The following is a 25,804-nucleotide window of genomic DNA, read 5'->3' as shown; positions in this document are numbered from 1 at the left end:
CCTTTAATAGAGGAAATTCTTGGTAGCAAAACCACTTTGTGATTCTATACAATCAACAGCTCTTGTTCTTTTTTCTGCACCTGTATAAGATTTAAGCAGAGATGAAACCGTTTTTTCCCACCCCCAACTTTGTTTTCATCCCATTTTCTGAACAATTCACAATTTAAAACAAGCCAAAAAAGGCTATTCGAGCTACCTTTTAATATGCATCTCTCATATTATACATATTTTGAAGTCATTTAAATAAAGGGCATTTTGAATATAATTTTCGCTATTAAACACACTTCTACTAAGACACACATTTTTGCGTGCAGGCATATTCTCCTTTCTCTTTGTAGAAACACAGCTTGCTTTTATTTACCTCTTAGTGAAACCCAATAAAAATACTTGTTTGGCTGTTCAGCTTTGGCTTACTCTGGTTATCATTCACTTGCCAACTCTCTGTCTCCCTTCATTCCTTCAGGTATTCCTTTGCCCTGAACAGTTTGCATCCAAGTGCTGGAAGAATTTGAGATTTTAGGGTTTTGTTTCTTTAAGAAAATAAAGTGGGCCCTGGAAGCCTGGAATGTATTCCTTCCTTACTATATGAATGAGCAAAAAGCTGGTAAAAACCTCCACGCAGAATGCCCTGGGGTGGTCAATGAATGCTCCAGCACAACTGAGAAATTCTGTTTCCTGGCAATTTTTTACATGTACCTCGAAACTGTATTTTTTTAAAAAAAAAAATTGATTTAATGCGAAGTGAAGCAGTGTTTATGCCAAAAGGCAGAATTACAACTTCATTCCCATGCCCCTTCTGTATCATCTCTAAACAAGGAGATTCTAGATGAAGTTGATTTTTGATCCTCCTTCCATTATCCTCCTCCATAATTGTATCCATTCAAGAGGGACTTCTTTTCATATTTGAAAAGAATCTTTTTGGACAAAGATACAGTGCTGTGAACAACAACCCCATCTTTTGGCCAGAAGAGCAATAAGCAGGCTGCATTTTCCCCAACCTGTGAAGCATATACACAAGATGAAAGAAGAAAGATTTGGGCAGGTCAAATAGAGATGGTCTTTAAAACTTGGACTTCAAACAGAAAGGAAGTTACACTGTGAATTGAGCAGGTTGGCTTTCTCTTGGCAAAGGTTGAGTAGCGGGGTCAGCACCTAAGATGGTATCTCAAAAAAAGCTAAAATGGTGGGAAGGATTGGGAGACTACCAGAAAATTGTAGAGCTATCAGCTAGATTGAAAAATTGATGGGGTGGGGAACAGGAGAAGATAGTACCCATAAAGTCACCACGTGTTTAGCTTAACTCAGGTAGGTTTTTATCTTTTTACTGCATGATATACTTAATCTGATTACTCCCTTAATTTATTTTCTGCATTTACATAATACATTGAATTCTAAATTAACCCAACAGTCTGATTTTGCACAACAGATGAACCCAAATTAAAATGAACCAAACTTAGTTTGACCAGTTGAGCATGTTGTGTGAAAACGCCGACTAAATTAGATTGAGATTTAGACATATTTTCCAATAGAGCCCCAGGTATATATAGAATGCTATAGATTAAGTTATTTTAACAAATTTCATTTTCATGGATTTATTTTGGAACAAACCCTTCTTTTGCTTAGACACTTAATGAAACCTTCTAGTCATCCCTGGAAGATGAAATGGAGCAGCACATTCTGTTGGATCCATCAAAGATGCACTTTTCAGTTCTTCATCTTCTTTCACAAATAATATATCACTACAATTCAGTTGGAGTTTACAGGAGGGACCACAGAAGATCTGAATAAGTTGCATAGGACACCAACAGAAAGTCCAGTAATGTCTTCCTGTCTCATTATTTGAGCTGGCATCTTCTGTTGGGCCTGGATTGCTTCTTCTCAAAGGGAAGAAATGATTGCATTTAAAATGGTTGTTTCTATCTGCATGGGTTTTGTTTCCATACTGGCCAAGGAGAAGGAGGCCTGGATGGAGTGAGTGCTGGCTTTCTCAGGTCCAGGATTAGAAGAGAGCACTGTCAGCTACATGCCAAGGCCTGGAGTCTGATGGGGGGGCGGGGTGTGTGTGCTTGTAACCTTCTTGAGTTCAGTACCACCATAAAAAATTAAGACATGGTTGACATTACCAAAAACGGCAGAGGGTAATATGAGAAAGTGTTCTAAGATGGAATTGTACTTTCTCTGACCCTTAGACAACCTAAAACTCCTACTAAATAACCTCATTTTCTGGATTTGAACCTAAATAACCAAACAGGTTGAGTGTGTACCATGGGCTGAGCCATCAAATACTAACCAAGCTTTGCAAGCCATACAACTGCAGTGACTTGATTTTTAACTAACCCAGTTAAACCTACTGTAGGAACACAGCTTGAGAGTATCTCTTCTACCTACCTGCCATGGGAAAAAAAAAAAAATCATTGAATAGAAACAGTGCAAAATCGTACAATATATTGCACCCTGTATGAACTTTTGCATTCTTAATCTTGCTCTTATTTTTATATTTATATTTCTTAAGAGCAATAATATATTTATATATTGTGTTTGTATTGGATGTTCTCTGTTTTAATTGACTATTTGATTGTAAACCACCCAGAGTCCCCGGATGGGAGGAGATGGGCAGGGATAAATTAAATAAACAAACAACCAAACTATCCATAGAAGATGCTGGTGGGATTATTTCAAAATAAGATCTACAGTAAATCTGGCCATAGCCAGGGGAGGACAGCATTCTGAGTAGGTAGTCCAACAGCATTTTCTCTTGCGCTAGCTGAAGCAGGAGTCAGCGATGAAAGCTTGCATACAAGGAAAAGGCATAGAGCAGCCTTTCTCAACCCTTTGACCCTGGAGGAACCCTTGAGATATTTTTCAGGCCTCGGGGACCCCCTGCACATTCAGGCTCAAAGATAGGCCAGACGTTACAAAATTTGTTTCTTGGGTAGGCCTGTACAGATGCATCAACAGTGTTCTTAAACTGAAAATAAAGAATGAAACGTACCTCTTTAATGTGAAGTTGCCCGAATCTGAAATAATTTTTTAAATAAATCGTGATATCCCAGGGAACCCTAGGGACCTCTCGCAGAACCCGAAGGTGCCACAGAACCCTGGCTGAGGAACCCTGGACTAGAGCAATGCTTTAATTCTAAAATGTGATTTGGGCTTCTTTCTTTGCTGGCTTTGCCTTCTCGCTCCTATAGACCGGTGGTGAAATTTGTTCTCAAGATGAGAGAAGAAAATTAATGACCAGCAGATGTCACCATAATTTCACTTGTTACATTTTGGCAGCTTCACCAAATTGATGTTCTGCTTTGGTTCTGGAAGGAATTCCTTTGACAGGGCAGTTTCTGGGGACAGCAAATTGTTTAATGGTAGCTGATGCAAGAGACCAACTTTTCAGCCTTCTTTTTGTTCAGAGGTGAAGAGCTGCATCTTCTGTTCTAAATGGAAATGATTATGAACTGATTCACTACTGCAGTGGGATGTTAAAATGTACATTTCTGCAGAACCAAAGAACCTAGGTTTCTACAACTACCTTTAACTGATTGATTGGTAGTTTCTTTCATTCTTAGCAATTTTTAACGCTTGTGGTTTTTCTTTTCCTGGCTGACTGAGAGCTACAGGTTACACAGCCTTCAAGATGCTTTAGAAGTTAGCATAAAACTACAGCACAGTAAAACCAAAGCGAAAAAGAACAATCATTGCTGTCTTGAGCAGATAGGTCAGTCTTTCTCTCTCTCTCCTTTTAAAATAGTTGGAGTTGAGAATGGCTGTATCTTAGACTGTGAAGATTGCTAGATCTGCAGTTCAAAGATGTGAAGCGGCCATAGTCACTCAGCATTTCCTTCCTACATTTTCTGGGCAGGTATTTGAGTTCTTAGAAAACTGCTAAGTCAAAAGTCTAGGAGAGATCAGGAATGTTGGGCCTGAAAGCCTTACCTTGTCTGCCAGACTGAAGCTCAGAGACTCTCCAAACGTATGGGGTGCAAGTGAAGGATTTTATTGGAAGATTCCTTGCATTTAGTCTTAACCACTGGACCCTGTACCTGTCCCAGGCTGATAGTTGATGTCCAACCACAAGTTCCCCAAATCCTCAGCTTTCTTGTTATTCTCAGCAAGGAGGAGACCATTCTGTGATTGCTTCTTTGTAAGTGATAAAAACCAGGCTGCTTTCAAAAAGAAAAGAAATGTGGCAAATCTAATTCAGTGGCACAAAGGTACCAAGCCTAACATTCAACTGCAAAAGATGCTAGGAAGCACACTCAGACCTTCTAGAGCAAACCAGGTAAATGCCTCCAGGTTGGGCTGATATGATTTTTGGAAACGCCTTCTCCTACTTACAAATTTTGACATTTTGGGTTCTTCCCATCTGCATCAACAGATTCGTGGGTTTTTGACAAGCCCTTATAGGTGTGTGGGTGTGTGTGTGTGTATGGATCAGTGGATGGATAGGGAGATAGATGGACAGAAGGCTGGCAGAAAATCCCTCCACAGCAAATATTTACTCCAGCACTCTTCGTGGGAAACTGAAATGGTTCTATGAATGTGGAGTGGGAATCCTACCTCCCTTTAATAAAAATAACCACAAGTCCACAAATGAAAAGAGACACAACTTAAAGGGGAGAGGAAGAAATGGCAGCGAAAGCACTATTTTCATTCCCAACTTGATGTGCAAGGATGAGAGATAATTGTAGGAAATATGGCTGCTGCTGAGACTTATCATCATCAATTTGTGAAATCTAATCTTTCTGATATTTTCCTCCAGATTTATGGGATCATTACATGTGTGAGTGGCATATCTATATACTGCAGCTCACCCAATCTCCTTGTGGTACAAAATGCATCTGACATGAATCAAAATCCAGACTGACACTTTGCTTTACTGCATTTAGCTCAGTAAGATATTTAAGCGTTTCTCAGAGAAGCAAAGGGGTTGATAGAATGGCAACTACAGTTTCTGTACATTAATGATAGTAAAATAATGTATTTTGTGCAAGCAAGGTAATACAGGATTTAATGGGGCTGAACAAATCTTGTAAATAACCATTGCAATAATTTCTGTGGATGGTTATGCTCTGATAAATTTTGTTACATTGTCTTGCAGCTGTTGGTGACTATTCTTTCTCTTCTTCAGAGATACCCTTAACTGAAAGAAACCCTGCAAGATGGTAGACCCTTATACTGTATATAGCATCAAGTCTATAATGTCTCTGAAAGTGAGTCATAAATATTCACACACACAAGAATCCAAAGGATTTGTTGTTACTTTAGGGATGAGCCAAACTAGTCTTATTTCTCATATTTAACTACTTAGTGGGAAAACCCATTCAGAGGATATGGAAGAGATTGTGAGGTTAAAATCTTGTATAGGAAGCTGAAGGCAATAGACAAAAAAAATGTTCTTGCATCAAGAAACCAGATGAAGGCCCACAGCAGAGCTGGTTATCCCAAGATCTCAGAGAAATCCCTCACAAGGTTCTTCCTAAGCAAAATGGCCTGATCTGCCAAATGGGAGTATTTGTGGTGTGCATCACTCCTTTTGGCAGTGAAAAATGCAAATCAGTGGCATGCTATTTATGTTTGCACAATATGCTTAGTGGGATTAAAAGTGGATTAAGGCTTGGGCAAACTTGCTACATAGTCAACAGTGAGGGATATATGAGAAACTCAAGTTTCCCAGGACAAAAATGCTGAAAATGTAAATAGCCAGCCACCACTTTCCACAGACCATGGGAAGGGTAAAGCAGGGCTTCAGGTAGGCCATGGAAGAGGCAGAAGGGAAAAGTGCTGGGTTGAATCTCAGCAGATGTAAGATGAAGGTAGCAGCCTTACTTGCCAGAAACGAATCAACATTTTGAAATAGCTTCAGTCCCAGTGTACAATGAATTTTCTTCACTGGCCTTGCCAAGTTAAGCTTCTCCTTCTCCCAGCCAAGGAGAATTTTCTATCAGCAGTGGAGTCAGAGAGAGAGATGAATGTAACCCTAAACAGATCAGGATGGTTTGTGGTTGAGTTAATCCCCCCCAGTAACTCATGGGACTGGGTCACCATTAGCACTGCTTTGCTTCCTTTTCCTTTCCACTGACCCACAGCCAAAAAGAAATGGAGATATACTTACTTACATTCACCACCCCCCACCCCCTCAGATTTTTCTTTTTTCCAAATGAAAGAAAAATGCATCAGCCTTCCAACAGGTATGTGGCAGTCTATGTCAATTCCTCAAGGCAGGCCAGGTCAGGAAACAGCCACTACAAGGACCAGTGGAACTTTATTGTTGTAGGATGTAACAACAGGTTCGTCAAAGCCTGCCAGAGTTATTCTCTGTTCCCTCTTACACCATTAAGATGGGATTATTTTGAATCACGTTCCCCCTTTCCCAGGGCTGAGATGTCATTTCCTGTCTCTTTTATCTGCTAACAGTTGTTGCATTCCTTTGCCAACATTATCTCTGCCTTCTTCTAAAGTTGGCCAAGGAAGTTGCTTCCTGTTTGACTGGCACATCCCTGGTCATCTACTGCCACTCCATTGGGAGAAGGGTGCACCTGAGCATAGTGCCCAACCTAGCCAACTTGATCTTGTGGATGTAGCCATTGCATGAATAAATGCTTGATTTTTTAAAAAAATGTCTTTGTTTATTTTCCAATTGCCTACCTACACATTACTTTAATATAATCAGCCATTGTGGCATGGATTTTAAAATTTAAATACCAGGTGTGCAGGCAAGTGTGTGAATTGTACAATGCAAGGGAAGCTTTAATTAAACCATCTCTCCCCAGACATGGAAAAATCAACAGCTGTGCCCCATTAAATGCAGCAATTTGAGTTAAGGGAGAAAAGTCCAATTGGCATCAATGGAAGGTAAGTTCCCCCGCCCCCCCGCCTCCTCCTAATTTTAATTGCTACATAGAGAGGCCAGGTTGTACAAAGAATGTGGCTGGGGAGAGAAGGTTTAAACTGTCTCACTCCTCCTCTTGCACTCTTGATAATAATACTTGCATGCTCCTAGTAATTCAGCTATTTTTTTTAAAAAAAAGCTCTATAACATGAATATTAATTATATTGTTAACAGCACATAGGCCTCCAAGGAACCACAGTAGATATTTATACGTTTCCTTCCATAGTACAAGTGGGCATTTTGGGGGGCCTGATGTGGAGATCAAGGAGCATGCAATCATTCATAGCCTCCCATATGCCCCTTTGTTAGGAGGAAGCAAGGAAGCTGTTTCCTCTCCACAATGTTTACCAGGATCACTAGAAGAAAGGGGGAAAGTCTCCAGGGGTTCTTCTGAATGTCACTGCGTTCCTGCTGTTAAAGGGCTGTAAAACCCCAGGAACATGATCCTTCACTCCAGGGTAAACAGACTGATCAAAACGGATTGGGGGACTGCTAGAGTTCATGGGCTGCCTCACTCAATACAATTCAACATATGCTCAAAATAACAACACTCTGGCATCTCAATCAATCGATCGATCACGGACCCATTTTATAACTCCCCATTGGATAAAATACTCGGGGAATTCTGATCTTTTTTTATGTACAATTGTTGCTATCTGATCAGTATAATTCAGTTTTGTTGAACATGGCTGAATTTTGTCATGCTGTCTGTAAAATTAGGCAGGCTTTGATTGCCCACTGATGGTCCCACCGTTAATATTATCATGTTTTGTTTTATTTCATTTTAATGCATTTTTATTTGTATTTGTACAAATTTGTATTTTATTCATAATTCTGGTCTGTGACTGTAATAAAGTATTGATAGACTCTGGCATCCCTTGAACCAGCAAAAATGTCATACACTGACACTCAGGAGCCTCTTTAGATGAGCAGGGAGTATAGAACCCACCCATCGTTCTCCTTTCTCTGTGTAATGAGAGAACAACAGAATGGCAACCCCTGCTTTGAAGTCTCAGGAAGCAGGCAGTTAGAAAGTGCTTCCAAAGTGAGTTGCAAAGCATGTCCTTGGTTCAAGATGGCTTGGAAAGAAGGTTGGGCATCAGTATTGTAGAATCATAGCTTGCTTGAGGAGAGGCTTCACGTTCATACTCAGCCAACAAGGAGCCAGGGAATCTTTCACCCACCTTATAAGGTTATTGTGTTTCTTTTTCTTTCCCTTTATATTCATGCTAGTATGTTAATTTGTTTTATTAAGACGTTAATTTTTGTCTAGTTTGAGTTCTGAGTTTTTGAAATGGTAATTTGTAGTGAAAAGCAGTATAAAAATATTTTTAAAATAACGGATAGGGTTGCTGTATGGATAAATCCTGGGAGATTTCTCTGCCATCTTAACTTGGCAGATGATGGTGATGGTGATGATGATGATGATGATGATGATCATCATCATCATCATCATCATCATCATCACAGTCTACTAGTTTGTTCTGACTGGATTTGGTACCTTCCGAAAGATCTAGGATGGTTAAAGACATCGTTGATTGATAGAGACAGAGACAAAGACAGAGGTAGATGGATATAGGTGCTGTAATGCATATGTCATAAAGTTCATGTAATACAACTTTTTGTAATTGATGAGTTGAGATTCTGTCCATTCCTATTGTATCCAAGTACTTTTTCAGATTTTTTTTTGTAAGGTACCAAGAACACCAACCACGACTGATTCATCATCATCATCATCATCATCATCATCATCATCATCATCATCATCTTATTCATGGCAGACTGATTTCTGCAAATGGGCTACGGTCATGGATTCCATATTTAGAGAAAATTACTCTCAGAATACTAAGTGTTTCATGGAAGTGTTCAATCCATCAATCAAAATTTATGTATGGTCCAAGATCAAGCACATGGAAGTGATGTTCTTCTCTCTAATTCCTGCTTAAGGGCTTCCCAATGTTCTCTCATTTCCAGAACAGATTAGACATTTATCCGGCCCTGCAAAGTTTTACTGTTCTACACACCACATCCTTGGGTGTATGCAGAATTTCCATTCTTGTCACTTTTTTGGCAGGGGGTGGGGAATCTTTAAATATTTACAGAACTCATTCAGCACCTTGGCTTCAGGTAGTATGTAGGCATGTGTTACGATTAATTCTTTCATTCTGTGTGCATTTTTTTCTCTTAATGGGTTATGGCTGTCCAAATTCCCTTGCCTTGATCTAATGACTGATGAAATAACTGCCAGAAACAACAATGTGCCTAAAGGACTGTAGAAGGAACCAGTTATCCTGCATAATTTACCTTCTGTTCTTTTTCCTCTCTCTCTTTCTTTATGTCTCTCTCCCTCTTTTCTAAATACAGGCAGGAAATTCCAAGGGTAGTTAAAAAAAAGAAGAAAATATACTTCTCTATTATTGCCAAGAAAGCTACATGGATTTGTTCATGCAGGAGTTGGACTCAACTCAAAGGTGACTTTACTTCTCTTTTTTTTAACATCATGGTTTGGTTTTGTTTTGTTTAAAAAAAAAGCACACAAATTGGAAATCCACATGGAAGAAGATGTTAAAATTAGTAGGAAAAGGCTATTGATTGTGGCATGTTTTAACCAAGGAGAAGTTATCTCAATGCTATGTTTGTAAAGAACAAGGAAAAAGTATATCAAAGTAGGCTGAGAATGAAATAGACATCTGCTCTTATTTTAAGTCTACATACATTTATAGCAAACTTCAGGCTGAATGCATGTTATAATGTACTATGCTTTCTTAGCGTATGTAGTGGCAGTGTTGAAGACCATTGTTATTTCAAGGAGTTTAAGTGACATATTTTGATTTTCTCCTTCACACAAAGAAGCTTAGAGTTTATTTTGAGTTATACAAATGTTTAGCTGGCCTGTTTTTTATTTCTGTTTGGAATGGGGGAGGGGGAGATAAGAGAAAACCCCAAGACTGTTTTTGTTAAGCACTAGCTTATCTGTATAGCCTCCCAGGCTCTTGGAAACAGGTGCTTCAGAGCCTGGGAACTATCCCATCAAGGTCAGATCCTGCAGCCTCGGTACCATGGAAACAGGGTCACGAGGTCTTACGGCCAGACTTTGATAAAACTCTTAGGATTGTTTTTTGAGTTTAGGAGCTGCTGCACAGACCTGAGTGCTGGGTGCTGTGGGAATTGAGCCATCCTGGGGTATCTCCGCTGTCCTTATTAAGGAGCTCCTGACAGCCTAAGGGAGATGGAGTTTCAACTTGCTTGGTATGTTATGATTTTTCTTTCTTTATGCTATGCTCTTTATGCTTCTGTTTAATCAGCCTAAACTGTGTTTCGGTTTAAATCCGTTTGCTTAAGTTAATAGTAAAGCTTAAAATCTTTATCCACTGGTGTGCTTATTGTCTCTGGATCTAAAAGAACCAATTGTCTGAGCACCTGATCACTGCTTGGACATTGGTAGAACAGCATATTCCCCAGGATATTCCGTTGCTGATTTCAGATGGCTGTCCTTGGACAAAGGAGATTATTTCAGTCTGATACCACAGAGTTGGAATTTAGATCACACTATTGACATTCTTTCTCAATGATTAAACCGGGACTAAAGTTTATTATCACCCAGTCAATATATATAAAATGATGTCAAATCCAACAACCGTCTTGCAAATAATAGGTTCTACTCCTTGAAGCACCTAGATTTGCGCTCTCATTTTGCTATTCCCTTTCTGGAGTTTACTTAAAGGTTTGGGAAATTATTTATTTCATGATCCTTTTTGACCACAATAATAATATTCCGGGTTAAGTCTGCTCACCACCTCCAGGAATTTGAGCCTGTTTTTCTAGACTATTTCATGAATCATGCTTCTTGCCCACTAATATTTTGGATGCAAGACTGTTGTTGGGAGGGGGCAGAAAATCCATTTTTTCCCCATCCAATCCCATCCTTTTTGCTTCATTTCTCTACTGCCATGAGCAATTGAGAGTGAGTGACAGCCGGAGAGTTTCTCTATCTGCCTATAGGTAAGTAGGTTTCAGCCCCCACCCCTTTTTTTTTGGTATATTTTAGAAATAAATGGACTGTCATGACTCATGGGACTAATTATAATGATGCAACTAAGTTTGGATCCATGGGAATTCAGGTCCAAAGTTTGCCTACATATTGACTCACCCAGCAGATTTGAATCTGGCTGTTTGTGTGAACTCTTCCCTTATTGTTAAACTCTGACCTGGTAGCAATCCTGTGAATCCAGGGAATGGGGATAATTCTGCTTAGAACTGTCTCCCTGATTTGAAAAATTGATCTAATAAATCTGGGTATTTGAAAAGATTCATCAAATCAGATGGATTTCATTCAGATTTGCAAATCAATTCATGAAAAAGTACCAAGCGCAGAAATGTCCAAGGCCCTCTGAATTGATTCAGAAGCTGATCAGAATCAATTCATCTAATTCTATTTAGCAATTCAAACTGCCTGTTCAGAGCACTGAGCTAATTCAGAGTCAGTCAAATTGCCGTTAGACTGAATCTTCATACTGCCTGACTGGGAAAATTATGGTTCAGTTAACCATAGGTAATAAGGCTTTGCAAATGCAACAGCAGACCCATTTTCTGGAGCTTTCCGTTAATCTTCTGATAAGCATGTACACCCAGCAGTCTGACGCTTGGCTAAAACCATTCATGCAAGCTGGGCAAAAAGACTAAACAGATGGGTTCATTGGTGATCAACATGCACCATTAATTCATATCATGTGATCCTGCACCATAGTACTCCACTTGGAGAGAAATGATTTCACATATTAATTGTGTTCTGGAAGATGCTCTGGTTTTGCAGATGCCCATATTCTCTTGCATAATACACCAATGGTGTGGAAATTGACAGAAAAAACTTGGCTCCCTTTCTCTATCTGAGCAAGCATTTTATTGTAGGTAATATTGATTAGAAGAGTCTTCAGAAATTTCACGTACTAAGATATATGTTTAATTTCCCTTTCCCCAAACTGTTAAGTAAAGTGTCTTAAATGTTTAAAAAATGCATATAGATAGATCTAGATATTCACACATTACACACACATAACCCCACAATGTTGGTTAGCATGTCAGAATTTTAAAGTTTTATGAGTTTTTTTTTCCTTTTTTCCTTTTTCCTCTTTTTCTTTTATTTTTGCATATAAAATACAATAATTAATGAGAAACAATAAGTTACTTTTGAAAACGAGAATTAAATACAGACTTAAATAAACTTATTGTTTCAAAGAAAACAAAACAATGACGTTAACTCAACTTACGTTTTAAAGGAAGAGAAAGGAGAGATTTAGGTAACTAAAGTCAGCAAACCTTAATCTTTGAGGATGTCTACACCTGAATCAGGCCTTTTCTCTTTGCTGGCTGTTTGAATACAAAGCAAGTTTTCTAAAACTAGGGAATTTTAAGGGGAGATCATGTTGTGGGTGTGGCTTTCCAAAGAGGGCAATTCAGACTGACCAATTAAAACCTTGAATGGTTTAATCAAGGTTCTAGGTGATGAACAGAGACTTTTTAAAAAAGATTGAATGATTGGGGGAGTCCCTGGCAAATGAGTCTATGTAAAATCCAGCCTTTGCATCCTTATCCTTTGCTTAAATTCTTTGTTCAACAAGAAGGAAGGCTGGTTCTGGTTTCCAGGCCAGAAAGAGGAAATGGAAGAGTGGAAGCATTCATTTTCTTTTTTTTTAACCCTTTAAAATCTTGATACATCGTATTATTTCACTGCATATTTCAGTGCAGTAACGTTTATATAATATGATTAAAAATCATTAACATTCTATTATTTTAACAGCCTAAAGCATTGAAAATAGAGAAAAGTAAAAAATCTATCAGCGTTGATTTCCATTTAGGATGTCTGTTCTCCAAGCATAAGATTATTTAACTTTTCATCCAAAGCTGAGTATAAGATTAAATATATATATATATATATATCCATTGCAATTCACAATGTATGATAATAGTTTTAGACGGGAAGCATTTATTGTCTTACTGTTAATTATTATGGGTTCCTTCCATCAATCCTTCTTCTCACTATCTCAGAGAGGACCTGAAATCTTTCCTTGCTGACTTTGCTCTCAAAATCTTGTATAGTCCCTCTTCCATTCTTTCCTCCCTCTTGACACAGTGTCCAAATCAGATCATTAAACTGATTCCATTTGAATTTCCAAATGGATTAGAAGGAAAAGGGGTTCTGCACATACAGAGAAGCCACCCAAGTCCATTTGAAGGCATTATGTTTGATTCGGTGGTCTGAATCCACTTCTTGCTTGATTTGGAAATTTGGCTCTTTACAAAATTAAAAGAAAATGTAATGTGGCAGTGGGGAGGCAATAGGCTGGGGCCCAAAGGCAGCAAGCACCCCATTGGCAGTCCCTTAGCCTGGCTGTGGTTTCATTTTGAGCGAGAGTTAGCTGAACAAGCTTCTGCAAAAGGAAATCTATATGTCATCAACCAAGGCCTCAAAGTGGGAAGCAGTAAACCAATGTTTCTCAATCTCAGCAATTTTAAAATGTATGGACTTCAACTCCCAGAATTCCCTAGCCAGCCATGCTGGCTGGGGAATTCTGGGAGTAGAAGTCCATACAACATAAAGTTGCTGAGATTGAGAAAAACTTCAGCAGAGACTGGGAACATGTGTTAGGTTCCCTTCTCTACACATTCTTGAAGCACATGGAGTGAGCTTTTAAGCAAGGCTGTTTAGAGAGTTTTTGTTTTTTTTGGTAGCAATCCAAATGTCCTTTATACTTAACCTTAGTCAGAATTAATAAGATCACCCTTAAACCAACTGAGCTGACTTGTTTTCTCCTTATTTTTTGTTCTTATCATTGTTTTAACAATATTTTCAGGTAGAAAAGCCGATTTACTGTCAAGATGGCAGCTTTTATCAAGTCTCCTCTCCTCTCCTCTCCTCTTCCCTATTTTTAATATTCACTCATTCTTTAGCTTGTACAATGCTAAACCTTCATTTTATGATAAAAGTTCAAAAGCCATGAACTCTGCATTTTAAAACTTTCTGAGCAGTTATGTGAAATTCTGTCCCAGTTTATAAAATATAAAATAGTGCCCTCTTGTATGCTCATCCTAAAGGTCTTCTAATATATTTGTTTTCTTAAACACTAGAAAATGTATTTAAGTTATTATAAGTAAACATAATCCTCTATGAAATAGTGACAAGCAGTAGTTATTTGTTCCTTGTGATGGCTGTGTGATCGAACTTTACCCTGTTTTTATGTATGTACTTACTTAGGGCTCACAAAGGATTAAATTACGACCGATATCACTGAAATCAAGGGTGGTTTCCTCACATGCTTTGGGAAGAACGCCAGTTCACATAACAATAATGCCAAGAGATTAAAAACAAATAAATAAAGTGTGTTTATCTTTCCTTCAGATGATTAAAGATTGTGTTTTCATGCAAGAGGAAGTATGGAGAAAGCCTGGCAAACAGACTTCTCATGTTTGAAATGCCGCATAAAAGCAATTGCATAACTTTTTTCCTTACAAAGATATGAAGAAACCGTTTGTTCTGCAAAAGTCTCACCACTATCTTACTCTTAAGTTTTTATTTACACACAGAGACACACACAAGTACATATATTTGCATGTACTGTATGCCCTTCTCATAGAATCCCATACAAAACTATAACAAGCCTCATTTAAGGAGAATCTATCCTGTTCTTAATCTCATGTTATAGCTCACTGAAAACCAATGAAACTGGAGCCTGAGTGAGTGGATGCCACAGATAGCACCACCACCACCACCACCACCATGAAATGTTATTGATTAGTCATCTGACCATATCAAAAAACTATAAAACCAATACAGAGAAAACAGCAGGACATACAGTACTCATAATAAACTGTCACCCCTACAGAGGATACCAATCTGTTCTAGGTAATCTGTCCTCTTCAAAATGGCCGTTGATATAAAAATTGCAGTTCTTGCTAGTGATATGAAGGTTCGTTCCCTGCAAGAAGTAAGACAGTTTCTCCTGGGTGTCCCAATGTTTTTTAGTTTTTAAATAAGGATTTACATGAACATTTCCACCACCAAAACTACCTTATCTCTTATTCCTGAATAGATTTTCTTCTCTTTTATTTTTATTCTGTGGGTGGTGGGATCTGAACAAGATTTAACATAGTGATGAAAATGATTTACAATATAGTGAGTTAGGTACAACTGTTTAATAGATTTATACAAAGGTTAGAAGCATGTAGCTGAGAACCAGTATCTCAAACAAGATCCCGAAGCAAAACTGGAATCTACTGCAGCTGAAGCAGAACTACTGTAACGTGGTCAACCATGCTTACACTAGACAGAAATCTTGTTGGTCCATTTTATACCAGTGGCAGTTTCTGGACAGTCTTCAAGGGTAGATCCTTGCTGAGGGCATTCCTGTAGTCTAGGTGAGAAATGATTGAAGTGTGGATCACCTTGGACAAATATGTGTTACCCAGGGTACCAGATTAATCACTTGCTGTTATCTAGAGTACAAAATTAAAATGAATCACTTGCTATTTTTCATGGGTGGCTATTAATGCCATATTTTATTGTCTTCTTCCTGAACAAGCACTCCTTGTCTCACAAACAGGGAGCAAGCAATTAACAGGAGGTACTTCTTTGTTCAGAAATTTCACAGTACACCTCAGTGTTTCATTAGATTGGGCAACTGTGACATTTGTGTGTGTGTTTGTGCATATGTGTGCTATAAATTAGCCTTCTACTGGTTTCAGAGTCACAAAGCTTCAGGATGCCAACAAACTGAAACTTTATAGAATTAGTGTTGTATATTGGTTAAGGACCTGGACTAGGATCAGAGTTCTAACCTCAAACCCACGTCAGATATGCAAACAAACTGGGTGGCTTGGAGCCAGTCCTTTTCCCTTTTCCCAAGTTACTTCATGGGGTTGTTCTGTGGGGATTAGATTGGACTACTAAACATGTCATCTCAAGCTCCTGGAGAAAAGGTATGAGTGGGAGCAACAAAAATGAAAACCAGGAAGCATAATCTGTATCCTACAGCGTTGTGCTGGCACAAACTCTGTTCCCAAATGTTTTCTTGGAAAAAGAAGATATAAGAACTGATTCTCATATATACACATCCCTGTTAGGGTAATGGTAGATTGGGCAAAGAGTCAACCATAGTTATCATGAAGCTCAGAAAGCCAAACATTATCTTCTGTCAACTCAATAATGAGACCATCTTCATAATGAGACCATCCTGAAAAAAGGTCAGCGTGCTCAATAATCTCCACACTGTGCCATAATTTTTGCAACTACTGCATGTCCTCCATGTGACAACAAATAGCTGAGAAGAAACAATGAATTTGGCTGCAAATGGAGGCAATTAATGTGTTGAAACAAAACACACTCTGATGCAGTTTTAATAAATTGCAACCTGGTTGAACTTTTCTTCAGTTCACACCTGAGTTAAAGATTAATCACTTGCTATTTTTCACGGGTGGCTATTAATGCCATATTTTATTCTCTTCTTCATGAACAAGCACTGCTTGTCTCACAATCAAGGCAATTAGCAGGAGGTAGTTCTTTGTTCAGAAATTTCACAATACACCTCAGTGTTTTATTAGATTTGGCAACTGTGACATTTATCTGTGTGTTTGTGTGCAGGTGTGCTGTAAATTAGGACTGGATCAAAAGAAAAAGAAAGAATGTAATGATAGTTTCTTTTATATCAGAAGCATTTTAGTGCATGTGAAGTGGGTAAGAGATCAGGACTGGACCTATTTAAATTACTTTCTCCCCTTAGCCCCCTCATTACATTAATTTTAATTCCTTACATCCTTTATCCCTTTAAACTCTCTCTTCCTTAACCACCTGCCTATATCTGGCCATTAATGACTTGGTCGTGTCGGTGAGACTTCTAATCCAACATATTTGGAGGCTACCAGATTGGAAAGTCAGTAATAACTTCATCTGGCCTAATTGTTAAGTCTGCCCAACACTCCGGTTCAAATATGTAGTTAGAAGATGCTTTGAACAAACCTCTGAACTGAATTGTTTATGAGGCTAATGTTCTTCCTTGGCAGACAGCAAAATCACTACCAGGGATGTTAGAAAGAAGCATCCCTTGGTGAACCTCATAGAGCTTGCTGGGATATGTATTAAACCAGAAAGAGTGGTTACAGATGGTTGTACAGTAGGCAGGTGAGAAGCTGATTTGGAGTTTTATGTGATATACATTTGTTTGTGCATGCTGGACTATCAAAGAATGCATGATTGTGCCATGCATTAGCTATGAAAGAGGATGTACCATCAAATCAAAGGGCTATTTATAGTTTACTTTTTACAGGGGGTCCTTGTTTAATGACCATTCATACAGTGACCATTTGAACTTACAACAGCGCTGAATGAGTGGGAGTTACAAACAGTCCTCATACTTATGGCCGCTGCAGTGTCCCCACGGTTATGCAATTGCAATTTGCAACCTTCCCTGCTAGCTTCCAACAAGCAAGGTCAATGGGGAAGCCAGCAGGAAGTTGCCAGTCGCAGTCACATGAGGTCCTCGCTTAACAACAGCAACTGAGGCTGCCAGAACTGCTGTTGCTAAGCAGTGCAGTCATGTGGTTTTTGGAATTATGACCACATAGCTCAACGATGGAGTTTCCAGTCCCAATTAGTGTCGTTAAGTGAAGACTACTGTGCTGCTCTGATACCAGCTAAACATCAGCTAAAGTGATTGCAGTAATGCACTAATGAAAATCCAGTTTTGCAAGCCTTCAAAACTCACGTCATCTTGCAGGCTGACCTTACTGAAACCTGAGCTTTGACCACACTGGCTGGCTAAGGATCAGCTGTGCATAGATAATGGGCTAATGCTTAGGTAATATAAAATAATAGTCCCTTAGGCCCCAGGAAAGAGATGTTGCAGTTTCCCCTGGCATGTCAAGGCAGGATGAAAGTAGCTGCAAATATCTTTGAATTAAGAGAACATTCATTTCTTCTTGTGGCTGATGATTATACCAAGTACCCAAAAATACTAGACTTGGAAGATAAGTTCTTGGCTGTGATTATTGCCAAATGAAATTCTTGAATTGCATGACATGGGATTCCTGTTGAGATTATTTGTGACCAAATCTGTTTTGCAAGCCAAACCATGCAGGTGTTTACTCATAAGTCTGGCATAAAGCTCAGGGCTTCCAGTCCTGCTTATCTGCAGTCTAATGGGCAAGCAGAGATGATGGCTCAGGCAGTGCAAATGATGCTGGAAGAAGTGCCTCTGGGTGGCCCTGATGCACTACTCAACTTGAGGAACTCACCAGTGACAAGGCTTTATTTTCCTCCCTCATAGATGTCACTGAATCTTAACATCCATTTGGCTGTTGAGATTCAAAAGGAAATGCATTTTATTCTTGTTTAATCTCATGACAACATTGCCAAAAGCAGTGCCTCTAAGGGTAGATGAACAAGTTAGATTCCAGATGAACAGGGGAAGGATTTCAGCGTCTGTGGTTGCCAGCCCTTTGAGGCAGGCCAGGTCAAGAAACAGACATGGCCGGGATTCCAGGAATGTTCTTCATTGTTGCATGGTAGAACAGTAGAGTTTTGAAAGCCTGTTAAGAGTTTCTCCCTACCCCACCTGATACCAAACAAAATCAAAATGGGGTTACTTGGAGTTTTTTTTTTCCACACTCATGTCTTCCTCAGCACTGAGTAAACTTTTCTGAAAGTCCCACCTTACCAATTCATTCATTCATTCATTCATTCATTCATTCATTCATTCATTCATTCATTCATTCATTCATGCCCTATTCTCAAGGCCAGGTGTACTGTACATTTCTTCACAGTTGTTCAAAGACAAAAGAGCCTTGATCTGGCATGGTGGAGGGCAGGAGATACTGAATGACCTTGGTCATCTGCTTACCAAGGTAGGTATCATCATTGGTGATCTTCAAAGGCAGCCCCATGTTAATTAGGTTGTAGTAGCCTATGTGCTACATTTATCAGTTGCGTACCTTTCTGGTGGGTGATTATTGCTGTGTGTTCTTGGCTGTCTTCCTGTGAATGAAAGGACTTGTTTGCCATTGAACTAGCTTGGATATGGATCTAGGCCAGGTAGAACCATAGGTCAATGCCAGGGCAACAAATCCTACAGTGCAGATCTGTGTAGCAAATACATCACTGTTTTCCAAGTCTTTACTTTTATTTATCTCTCTCTGCCAAGCAATAGAGTTGGCTTATCCAAGAAGCAGTTCAACCAACCATATGGCTCCCTACCTACAGTTTCAAGACAAAACAAAATCCTGACTTAATGGAGGGGGGAAAAGCCTGTTGAATCTCTTAGGAAGACCCTAAATGCTGCTTTATGTATCTGAAAAGCACGCAGAAAATTCATCAGCAGGTATTTGCTGTTCAAACTTGTGACTTTATTCTTTCAAACTGTTAAGCTTTATTCTTTCAAACTGTTAAGACTTTATTCTTTCAAACCTACATAAGCTTAGATGATTTCTCTAGATCACAATTAGAGGTTCATTTCCCGTTTAACTCATTTAAAAATAAAAGGTTAGAATCCTTGTCTAGTAGCCTTCTAGATAACTTTCACCTTTGAACTGTTTTCATAGGCATCCCTTTTATTCCAAGGAGGAACTCTAGAACCATGGCTGTATGCAGAGCAGAGGCAAAGATTTTTAAGGGGGAGAGTTCTGCACACACAACAGTCACAATACAGGTAGTCCTCACTTAATGACCATTCATTTAGTAATGGTTCAGACTTATGACAGTGCTGAAAAACCGACTTACAACCGGTGCTTACATTTAGGCCCGTCACAGCATCCCTGCGGTCACATGATCACGATTTGGGCACTTGGCAAACCGATTTGCATTTATGACTGTCGGAGCATCCTGTGGTCCCACGATTGCCATTTTCAACCTTCCTGGCCAGCTTCTGGCAAGCAAAATCAATGGGGAACTGTGTGATTCGCTTAACAACCATATGGTTTGCTTAACGACTACAATGATTCACTTAAGGATGGCCTCAAGAAAGGTTGTAAAATTGGGTCGAAGTTCTGGTCAATTGTGGTCATTAAATGAGGACTACCTGTAAATGCAACCAGAAAGCATGCAGTACAGGAAAGCATTGAAGCAGAGATGGTTAGTTGTTAGCCTGAGTACTTGTCTGTTGAAAAAAGTTGCCTTCTAGAATTGCTTTCCTGTGGGAAGAGAGAGAGAGAGAGAATCTTGTTTTCTACCTCGTTTGGGAGATATCTTAGAGTTTCTTTTGTTGATGGTTTTGAGTTCATTGTATTGTAATGAGTGGTTTGTAGGGGTTTACATGTTACCGATCTCTCCATCACTTCTGAAACAGTCCCACAGCAGAAGATCCTCCCTGATGGCTTTCCTTGGGATTCAGTTGAAGGGAATCCAGGGGCGGGTGTAAGCCACTGGCGAGAGGGTTGACTTTTCATCCACCTTGTAATTAAAGGGAGTGGCAGAATTCTGCAACCCACCCAGAGAATTTTGGAGAACCAATTTTCTTTCTTGAAAAACACATTTTTTTTTTTAAAAAGGATGTTGCTTCCATCACATTGAATCAGAATGCAGAAACGTTTGATGTCAGCCTGAGTTAAGATATATTTCCCACTGACCATATGTGCTCTCCTTATTACCCATGTGTCTGATTTTTTTTTCCCCTTCTCCAGAGATGAAGACAGTTTGCCCATGACGAAGAAGTACAGACTCCAGGAAGTGTGAAGAAACCCAGATGCCTTCTGTTTACAAGCCCTCCCAAGTGCCATTTTCAGTGTTTTTAACCACTCATCTTCCCAAATAGGAAGAGACAATCAGTCAGAGAGGAAAGCATCTCATTTCTATGCTGCTCACTTCGTAATTTTCAAGAGCCCCTTTAACTTTTCATGTCTCCCTGAGCTGGTAAATTCACTCTTGTCTGACAGAGACTGTAATTACTCTGTACAGTGGAAAATGAAGTGCCATCAAAGTTGTGTTTGTGTGTGTTGTTGTTGCTTTTTTTTAAAAAAAACCTCCCTTTTCTGCTTCTCAACCCCTATCTACAATACTTTTCACGGTGAAAATGAAGAGTGAACAACTGGATTTAAGACCACCAATTCTTTCAGTTCTGGGTCATTCACGGTTATTCCAACACTTTGGATTCAAAGGCACTCTGATGCAATAAGGTAGATGTCTACATCTAGTTAAAGCGGCAGCATCTTTTCCTTGGATCATGAAGGTGCCCTCTGCAGCTGCAGAATGATTCTGGGAAGAGATCCATTTGATAAGGAGTTGCAAAGAGGCACAAAGAATTATATAAAGAAATGGGGAAAGTGGTATTATTCCAGATGTCAAGAAATGGTTGTCAGAAATGTGTAATCCATCTATTTTGGAAAAGGCAATCTTTTCTACCAATCAAAGGGTGCAGAACTATGTGTTATTATGGCCAAGATTTTGTGATGTCCTGCAATGATATCTTGTATTGTGTTTATTACAGTAATTGGTAAACCACTGGCTATTGATAAGTATAAAATATAAGATAGACTTTTTTTTTTCTTTTCCTTCTTAGTTTGTATTTTTAGTTTGTATTTTTAATTTTTTAAAATTTTGTTTTTTAAGATTAAAGATGGTTTTGTTACAAAAATTAAAGATATTAAAAAATAAAACAGAGTAGGTGCTACATACACATTGCCACAGGATCCAAAGTACCTTTTGGCCATAGAACAGGAAGCACTTGCCAGACCTACATGGTTCCTCTGGATCCTGAAAAAACAACCATCTCTTTCTTAAATTGCAGTTCCTTTCATTCCCAAAGGAATATTATGGTGCAAAGCATCAGATTCTGGAATCATCTCTATTTCCAGGAATGCTTCTGGGACAACATAGGACCCAGCAGTTGTCATGCGCTGCCTGCCTCTGAATAATACTCAGACACTGGTTCGATGGATCAGGCTCTGGTTTATTCACAGCGCAGTTACAGCGTCGGAAGAAAAAAGCTGAGAGTGACAGGAGCGCGCCGGTGCGGGGTTTAAATACCCCGCGCCGGTCAGCGCCCCCTCACTCGCGGTCACGTCACCCCCCTTTGTCCAATACGTTGCCCTGCCGGTGGGTGAGGGGTTGTGAGGCCCCGCTGGCGTTCCGGGATCGCCCATCATCGGGTTTTCTATTCATCCGGTGATTGCTGTCAGCTGGGCGATCCCCGTTGTATTGGCGCTGATGGCTCGGGTGTGCTCCGTGATCCGTTTAGTTATTGTTTGTTGGCCGTTAGTCGTTGTGAGTTGATGGCTACTTATCTTGAGCCCCTTCTCCTGTTTCCTTGCTATTGTCATGTGTGCCATTGCGCTGATGACTTCAGCTCAACGGCACTCATGACAGCAGTCTTTTAAGAATATAAAAATGGTGGGGGGCCACAGTCCAGGACTTTGTTTGGAAAGAAATCAACAGTAAATTGGGGTGGTAAGAATAACTAGGGAGGAAGAGCTATTAGAACGATTAGTAGGGAGAAATTTTCTGGTTTTCTCACTGGCAAATGAATGTTTTGGGATCTGGCTTGTCCAACACAACTCCTGGAGACAACAAAAGTGGGGGAGACATAGTGTGGCTCTAAACCCAAAATGTTTGCCAATAAATGACCTCATAGTAGGGCCTCTCCCTCTCCCTCTCTATCTCTCTTCTTCTAAGGCCTGTGAGCTTTAGCAAATAAATGATATAAATTTAACAAACAAACAAATAAATAAATAAGTGCATTAACACTCAGGAATATGATGAAAAATGGGGAGAAAACAACAGTCGCTGAGTATTTGGCTCCAAAGTGAATTTGTGAAACTACCTCTGATGGGAAAAGCTGATCATTTTGTGAATTGCTCAAGCAGTTCTTTGGTTTTTCATGTGATTTTGTTTCACCAACCTTTGCAAAATAATTGCTGGGAAGCCATCTAGGGTGATGCTCAAGATGATGGGCCTGCTGTGGTTGACCCTGATGCCTGGTATGGTCATGTCTTGTGGCTGTGTGGGGCTTTTGCAACAAGAAAGTGCTCCGGAACTGATTTGAAACAGAAGGAAGACACGTCCCCTAATGGATATTTCCATGAGTCTTCTATAATTGGCAGGTATTGTGAAAGAATTCCACTTTCTATTTGGATACTGGTCATTCCTCTGCCTGATGATGGAGGGAAATAATAACGTACAGTATCCCATCTTGGGAATTTTTCTTATGAGTTTCAGGATCCTGTGGTGGAGAGATTCTACACACTCATTATTTAGGTAGGTTGTTCTTTTCTGAAAGCACCCAAATCTTGGATGAGTCTAGATTAAGTAGCTGTTCCTATCCTTCTGCTTTAGTCACAGTAATCCTAAATCATGTAGGAGCTGCATTACAGTTTCTTCTGCTTAGAACTTTCTTTTTTTCTTCCCTTGCTGGTGTGAACAAAAATTAGGGTAATCCCTATGGAACAATGAAATGGTATCATTTCCTGATCAACAAAGCACAGAATGTCAGATATGGCATCAAAGATGCATAAATGCGACATTTTTTTCTTGGTGGTTCCAAGACTAGAAAATTGATTAATTTTCTGTTGGGCTCTTAGATAACAGCAGCAAGAACTGCAACAAAGAGCAAGTATTACTGGAAAGTAGCATCAGAATTCTCACCTTAGTAAAAGGTAACCTATCTTTTTGCACCTCTCCCTTGACTTGATTTCTGCAAATCCAGAGGTGGTTATCCACTATATTGTTTCATAAGAATCAAATGAGATGATACTTCAGGCCAAGTTATACACCATACCAATCCAGTGTACCCTGTTTTTCTTGTTAACCAAGTTGTAAAAATGGCAAATGAGTGGAGAAACAGTGGAAGAAAAGTATCTTAAACCACAATCCAGGCTGAGGATTGGACTTAATTCTACTCTGACACTTAATCAGGACTCTCCCCATATTTCTTCTGGTGCAACTTACCTTACACATTAAGGAATTTCTGGAGTCTTTAGGTGACAATGCCACTACTATGATCCTATCACAAAATTCTCTCTTTTTCATCTCCACCCAAGGAAGTTGTTCTAAATCAGGGTTTGATGTTGATGGAGATGATTCTGGAAATTCAAATAAATGTTAGCTCTAATAACATGACCCTCTCTGGACACAGGGGGCAACTTTATGTCTGTACAGGAGGGCAAATACAGCTTCTCCACAGGAAAGTGATGTCTGAACTGATAGTCTATTGTTGACATCTAATGGTCTGTTCTATAGTCAGGTTTCCATTTCATGGCTGACCAAAGGAACCAACAAGCACCAGATATGTTTGGCTCCCAAGATTGCTCTTTATTAGCCTGAAAGCTAAGTTGTCTCTAATTTATGGGGCAGTAGTCTCAAAACTACAAGGTTCCCCAAGGATGCCCTTGAAACAAATGCTTCATTGCTGCAGGGTCTTCTGAGATGAGCTCACTCACTTCAGGCAGAGCAATCTAACAAATGGTGCCACTAAATGTGCAATATTGCACATTCACCACATCTCTTTTCTTCCATTGCCTCTGCTGGGGGGGTTAAATAGGGCCATTCATTAGGCCAAATGGAGGGCTGTCATAAGTCCCTTTTGCCTCTCTGCACAGTATACGTGAAGTATGTCTTTAGGCCACGCTCATCCATCTTATTTTTGAAAGCCTTGTTTCCAGTTAACATAGAGTGTTGTGTGTTTCAACCAGTGAAGGTTTGTGACAAGGTTTGTTCAACCTGGACGGTGTCACAATTGCCTCATCTAACTTTCCTGCTTCTAATTGCGCTGGTGGCACAATTCATGTCAAACTGGGGAAACCCTATGTTAAAATCAAGGAAATTAAGAAAAAAATAAAAATGAAAACGAACGCTTAGTTATACAGAGTTGGTGAAATGTTTCCTAGTCCTCTTACGCACAGTTCTCTTTATCTGGACATTTTAATGTTTGGATGGTAAACAAAACAAGGTTTCTGAACTTATGATTCCAAAGAAGGCATGAAAGATATAGAAAATGGGACTGCAAACTGGGTAAAAAGGGAAGAATGTTATTTGGAGTGCATGTTGGCATGCAAGCAGCATCTGTTGGGAACAACTTAAACCCAACACTTCCCCACCCACATCATTGCACGTCAGCTATGGATGTGACCTAAGAAAAGATGAAGTTTTCCTTCAAATATGGATCTCTCCACAGCTATTATAGGCAACACTTGGTGAACTTTCCAAAGCCTGCTAATATGTGGATTTTTATGTTATTTATTTCATCAGAAGGCAGTCTTCTTTGCTGATCCATGCTGGCACCATAAGTACACGATGGCCTGTATTTTAATATACTCATCTATATCACATATCAGGTCAAGGTGGCCTAAGTTCCCTTTCTTTAGCTCCATTCCGTTTCTGTGACTTCATTGATCTCGTTCATGTAAACCATTTTCAAATGCTACCTACCCTTCATATTTTCAGCTGCATCTGATCCTTGAAAATCAATTGTGCATGAATCTGAACAAGATCTCCTGTGATCAGGAATTTAAAAAAGAAAAGAAAAATGCCTGAATATGATGATTTAATTTTACCCTACGTGCTTCTGTTTCATACATCTCAGCACAGCACACAAGTAAGGTAAACTGCAGGTTCACACATTTCTACATCCATTTTTTTTAAAAAATGCAATAATTATATAGTAACTGCTCTCCTTTGTTTACGCTCCCTTGAGATATTATTTAATTAAAAATTAATAAGAGAGATGTTTCTCACCAAAACCACAGCTTTCAATGAAAGTTATGGAGTTTATTTCCTTAAATATGTGACATCTTTAATTATGATTCATAATTCTTGTTTTTGATGGTCGAAAGCATATTAAAATATTTTAGACGACCCAACCTATCTCTCAGCTGTATTAACGTCTTCTCAGCTGAAGACAAGTCCAGACCAGCCTTCCTGAACCTGGTGCTTTCCTCAACTTGATT

Source organism: Candoia aspera, chromosome 11, assembly GCF_035149785.1.
Source record: "Candoia aspera isolate rCanAsp1 chromosome 11, rCanAsp1.hap2, whole genome shotgun sequence".
NCBI lineage: Eukaryota > Metazoa > Chordata > Lepidosauria > Squamata > Boidae > Candoia > Candoia aspera.
The sequence above is the reverse complement of the archived record's forward strand: the minus strand, read 5'-3'. Positions refer to the sequence as shown.